At 29.7% G+C, this 6,335-nt stretch overlaps 1 long non-coding RNA gene across 2 annotated transcripts; it reads right to left on the bottom strand.

Moving 5' to 3' along the window:
* Window positions 1-2,321: 2,321 nt before the first annotated feature.
* On the bottom strand, window positions 2,322-4,469 carry LOC132062836 (uncharacterized). Of its 2 annotated transcripts, XR_009416262.1 has the most exons (3): window positions 4,143-4,469; window positions 3,899-3,966; window positions 2,322-2,553 (listed from the first exon to the last, which is right to left on the bottom strand). It is a non-coding gene; the product is annotated as an uncharacterized LOC132062836 (long non-coding RNA). The 2 variants fall into 2 exon arrangements; XR_009416263.1 differs by lacking the exons at window positions 3,899-3,966; window positions 4,143-4,469 and adding an exon at window positions 3,007-3,171.
* Window positions 4,470-6,335: the final 1,866 nt, after the last annotated feature.

Raw genomic sequence — 6,335 nt, 5'->3', positions numbered from 1 at the left:
TTAAACTTTTTAATTAATTACTTTAGGTCCTAATCTTATTTATTTAAGTCAAATTTATTTTTTTTGTTTTCAAGGTCTACTTTTCAAAAGCTATCGAACCTCTACCTCATTTTTCATGTTCTTTGGTTTTACGTTTGGTGCTCGATATCCGCATTTGAGCCCAATTAATCCAGATAATTCGCACTGTATCGCGCCCATTCGAGGGAAGCGCTCCCTCCAAAGATTTTTTCCATATCCATGTTCAAACCCCTAATCCCTAATTAAGAGAGGAGCAGCTCCTTCCGTTGCACAAGTTAAATTATGTATTTATCTTAAAAGTTCGTTAACTATGTATAGATTATTTATTTAGAACTAAATAACTTCAGAAAATTAGGATACATAACTTATAAATGTCAAATTCTGGCTCCGCATTTGATTTGAAGTAAATAATTTCATCAAAATGAAAGTTAAAATATTAAAGGAGTGGAATGAAAGTTTTGCTTTCATATATTGAAAATATACTTATATGAAATTTAATTATTACTAACGTAATTACCCACTTGTGGGACTACAATGGATATATGGTTGTTGTTGTTGTAAACTTGTACTAACACAAATTATATTTCTTTAATTAAAATATCTACTTTTATATCTTGAGTTTGGGTCGGGCCGGCCAAGACGTGCCTCACATAACTAGTGTGTGTGTGTATATATATATATATATATATATATATATATATATATATATTATGTGTCTCAGTGTGTGTATGTATTATGCTTAACCAGAGCTTAATTATTTGTTAGTCATTGATTCAATTTGATTTAGATTATGGCCAAAATAATGATCTGCAGAATTTGTAGAAAGAAGATTATAAAAGAATTTGACACTTCCTAAAACATCCACAGATTTAAGCCAAAGGGAATAAATTACATTAGGGAGCTTCAATTCCAGCACTTTGAACTTCTTTTAGGTTTAGGAGTTGTTTTATTTGTTGTTATACTTTAATCGATTAGTTCTTTATTAAATATTTTAGGGTAAAATTCGTAGCACTTTTAACTCCTTCTAGGTTTAGGATTTTTTTTTTTTTTTGGTTTCTTATAACACACAATAAAACAAATCACAGTAGGATTAGGAGTCTTAGTTTCATCTGAAAAATAATTATTAAAGACTAATCATGATGACAAGGAAAACAAAATTTCATTTAACTGAAAGTTTTAGCTATTTACTAAAATCCTATATATAAATTATGTCGTTTAAAAAGTTTTAAGCAGTTGAAAGTTTCTTTTAAATCTATATTTCTGATTATTTCTTTGGCAATTAGTTTACTTTTCTCTACTTGGACGAGGACAATCAAACTCAATTGACTGTGCAATAAATTTCAATTATTAATTGAAGGTAGCTATTATAGAGTAAATAGAAGAATTTGATTAAATTTATTAGAGTTTTGGCATTACATATTTTAGTATTTGGACCACGTAAAAATATTTGATATTTAAAAATTTAAAATTGAGTAAGATTTTCTCACATTTTGGTAGATTTCCATTTTTTTTTTTTTTTTTGATATAGTAGATTTTCCATTTTACTATAATATGCAAGTCAATTAATTGAAAAGGTCCACATTCATGTCATTTTAGTGAAATTCAATAATGTGTGGATAATCTAATAAGACTTTTGTGATCTATGATATTTTACCTTTGTTGAGTTATAGCCTGATTTACCACATTCATGTCGTTTAAGTGAAATTCGATAATGTGTGGATAATCTACCAATGTGGTATATGATGGTTAACCTTTGTTGAGTTATAGCCTGTTTTATCCGGATTTGAAAAGCTAAAAGTGCTTATGTTTAACCGAGTTTGATCAAGTTTTAAGGGGAAAAAGTGAAATTAAGTAGTAGCAAAAGCTAAAAAAAATAATTTTTGGAATCTTGTTTAATCATAAATTACTCTTCTAATAAAAAGCATTTTTCAAAGTAGTAGATTTTGAAAGTTTGGCCAAACAGACTATTAATTGAATATTATTAAACTTCATCATTTTATAGAAACCTGAAATTTTTAATTTAAAATTCAAATTTATTTAATAACTAGTCAATACACTCGCGCTTCGCGCGGCCATAAGATTATATAAATGAGATTGCCTATGTGATCATTTTATATAAATTAGTCCATACAGAAAAAACCAAGAAACGTGAAAAATACTTGAACTGATTTTCATCTATAAAAAACATGTTGATACTCAAAACTAATCAATTCTCCTTTTAAGTAAAACTTGAAAGTATTATACATTAATAACGTTTGACAAAAAGAGCTTCCAAGATTATAGTAAATCACAATAAAATACACTTTTTCTATCATTGCTCAGTTGTCAAAGTTGTCTCCAAAATAAGCTATCTAAAGTCTAAACAAATAAAAAGATGCAAGAATCCTGAATTGCAAATTTACCAGAATAAACATAATCTTCTTTCCTCTCGAGAGCGGAAAGTATCTACAGTAAACAAATGTCAATCTTATCTATAATGTTTATAATGGCTTCTTTTGACACCATTGTCTTTGCATTGCCGTTGATGCACCACATCTGAAAAGTAAGATTAAGATTAAAATGATCCTCAATTCAAGCAAATTAGGAGAAAATAAAGCAAAAATCCACAAAGAATAAGGAAATAGCATACATAGAGACAATAAGAAGGTATTTGTTGAGTGAGAAGCAAGGCTTGTTGTAGGATATGTACTGAGGTGCTTGAGAAACAACATCGGCCCTTAATGTGGCCAATTGTTGTATCATAAGCACTCGATTAAAAATGAGAACATAGAGTGTAAGGCTAGATCATCAGATTTTCTTTAACTAGATCATCAGATTTCTTCAGATATTGCTATAGTTAAAGGTGAAACGACAAACCAAGCTATTATAAGTGCTACAATGACGAATCTAAATTCCAGCAGAATTGAGATTAATGGATACAGAGAAACATGAAATACAAACCACATAAATCTCAAAAGCGAGAAAGAAAACATTTACCTTGGCGAGTACCTATGGCGAGCGAGAAAGAAGAGGGAAAAAAGAAGACGTTATAAGGAAAGAAGAGATATGCCAAAAGGAGGAAGAGACTGGAATCAAGAGGATGAAAATAAGCGATGCTTTATTTTTCAGGGAAAAGAGATGACTGTTGAATACCTAATTTCCTTTAATGTAACACTTTTGCTCATCATTTTAATAAGGAGAAAGGAATTTGACGACAACAACATACCAGTGTAATCCCACAAGCTAAGGCAAAAAATTGACAAAAAAGATAAATAATAATGCCTAGATTTATATAGATACAAGATTTCTCATTATAATCCGTTTATCTTCTAGATTGTCTCGAAGAATGTTCAATTATGTTTTCCTGCTCAGGTATAACATTTGAGAAATTTCAGTTGTTCTAACACCATATGTTTGGGGCCTTCAAATAAAGCCCCTATTTCTCAAATGATTCTCCCGCAATAGCATTTCCAATGATCTGTTTGTGGACAGGTTTCAGAAAAAATAAGTTAGGCTAATAATGATATCTTCCATGGGAGGGTAGTATTCAGCTTCCATTTCAGGAACCTCAAAACCAGGAACGACACCACATTGTTTGAATATTGGTTGTACGCCATAGTGATATAGTACAAAACAACTCAGGAGTGTGTTGATTTTTCAAACTGCTGCTATCAGAAAGTGTTTAATCCACAGAACTATGTAACAATTTTTTTCTATATCACATGGAGAATAAAATGAATATCATAAAGTGGACAAAAAACTAACAAAGGATGAAAACTTCAGTGTCACAACAACCCCGCGAGTCAGGCACGAATTCAGAATACTGATACAAATTTGAGAAAATACTAACCAAACATGAAAGAGATCAAAAAAATCTCAAAATCAGAAAGAGGAGATTTACCTTTGACTAAAGAAGAGAAACAAACAAATCTCACAATCTCCTCGGTATCTTCCTGCTTCTCATGAGATCTGTAATACGACAAATTTGGAGAAAATTTAGGACTACATACATGAGCAAAAACTTGACATTGAAAGAACAGGCAATATTCTAAAGCATGACAACGACTCAAATAATGAATAAACCGATTGTATTTAGAAAAGTGACTTCTTTAAATCGTTAGGAGATGTAACGAAACCAAAAATACCTCACGATCAGAAGATGTATTCACAGTTTCAAGGTCGAATCCTCTGGATTTAAAGAAGAGGCCTTTTCAAAAACATGTAGAAGCTTTCCGCCTGTTGCTCCGGCGACTGTGAGTAAAGAGAAAGAGGCAAAAATCAATCAAACACGAAGCCTGTTAGCGTCAATTGATTTCCTCTCCGTTGATTTTGTTTCGGCCGTGGGGCCATTGGAATCAAGAAATCTGAAAGTTTTTGGATGAATGCAAGCAGGTTTTTAGACGCTTGAAATACAAATACCGAATTGATGAGGCGTTTCGATTTGAGAGTGTTGGGATTGATTTAATTATGTCGTTTCAGTGTGAGAGGTTATGAGTTATGACTGTTTTAATAATTTATTTGCCCTAATTTAATAATTGAGAAAGTAGCAAAAAAAATGACAAAAACTATAAATAGCATTCTAGGCCTTAAAAGTATGTCACACATGAGTGCTTTATATATATATATATATATATATATATATATATATATATATATATATATATATATATATTAAGTAGATTTCTTCTAAATGCTCGCTGATAGATTTAGGAGTGCAATGTGCATATTTGAGTGCTTTCAACCATGTGCTTTTCCCCAAAATTTAACTTACATATTAGATTAGATATAATTGCATAATATATCATTATCTTACTCAATAAATATCTATAATCTTCATCGTTGCATGTTCAAAGGATGCTTAATTACATTAAACTAGTATACTTGTCTGCGCTTCGCACAGTCAAAAGAGATCTCATTAAATTTATGAACTAATTTGTTAATAATAACCAAAATTAAAAATATTTGCAGACTAATTAATTTAAAAAATAGATTATATTTCAAGTGTTAACTCATTTTATTAGTAACAATTATCTTTATATTTTTCCATTTTTTTTTCTTAGCGAAAAATATTTTGTCAATAGGAAATTGGATATACTGTCAAAAAGAAAAAAAATCCCTTAAATTAAGACCATCTAATTATTATCTACATTATTTTTGTGTTGGAATAACATAATTTTACTACTTAAAATATTTACATATATTCCACAAGTTAATTTACTTTAAATAGATCAATTAAGATATTATATTTTATAATATATTTGTTTAACCTCAACTACTCTCAGTAAAAGTTGCCCAACTCAAAAATATTATAGCCAAACAATTTCTTCTTCAAGAGCTCATTTAAAAAGAATTAAATAATGAAAGGATTAGTACAAAAGCAAATAAGAAAAAAATTCAATCCCCTTCCTAGAAATGAACGTAATCACCTAGCAATGTGAAAAAACAATTAAATCCTTACATAAAATAATAAGTAAAGAAAAAATCAAAGCCTGAAAAATAAAAGAGCAAATAAACTGTCAAGTTAAAATAAAATTAAGCCATCTAACTTTCAAAATGATAAATTAGCAAGACACTCATTGTCAAAATGTAGCAAAAATTGCATCCAAGCATTATATATACCAAGGAAATATGGGAAAAAAATCCTCCATGTAGAGGTGTTTTATATCCAAAACTCAATTTAAAGGTAGCAATTAAAAATCATGCACGTTTCCCCTTAATGAATACAAAAATAAATGCACAGTGAACATGTCTCTTAAGCAAGATGTGCACTATAATGGTGAAAACAAATTAGTAGTTAAGATGTCTTTTGTAACTGAGATGCAATAAGTAGGATAGATAATGCTCAATTTCCACTTATTAAACAAATTGAATAAGAAAATAAAAGAAAAAACCCAAAAAAAAGTAGAAAAAGATAAATACAATACTTGGCAATAGAGAGATGTCACATCATCTTGTCTATGCCTAGCTTTATAATATATATTAATATTGATAAACCGTTTATTCATTTTACAACCAATTGAAATGTAAATAAGAACTACAGTAGTAGTTAGTAGTAAATACAAAGCAGTAGTACTACACAAATATAGAAAAGTTACTGCTGTACAGTAAAGGGCCCGAAAATGGAAAGAAAATTTAACGATCTTTCAACTTTTTTGTCAGATATGTGGGTCCCGCACATCTACTTAGTTTTGGTGGGGCAATTCCCTTCTTTTGGGGTGGTCTTTAAATTTTACCCCTCATATTTGATATCTTTAAATTTTGCCCTTCGGCTAAAATTCATGGGTTTCAGGTTCGAACTCCCACACAGTTAAAATTTTAAAAAAAATTCGCAAGACAGA

The sequence above is a fragment of the Lycium ferocissimum genome, chromosome 7 (genome assembly GCF_029784015.1).
Source record: "Lycium ferocissimum isolate CSIRO_LF1 chromosome 7, AGI_CSIRO_Lferr_CH_V1, whole genome shotgun sequence".
Taxonomy (NCBI): Eukaryota; Viridiplantae; Streptophyta; class Magnoliopsida; order Solanales; family Solanaceae; genus Lycium; species Lycium ferocissimum.
Note: the sequence above shows the minus strand (reverse complement) of the source record. Positions and strands in the feature narration are given on the sequence as shown.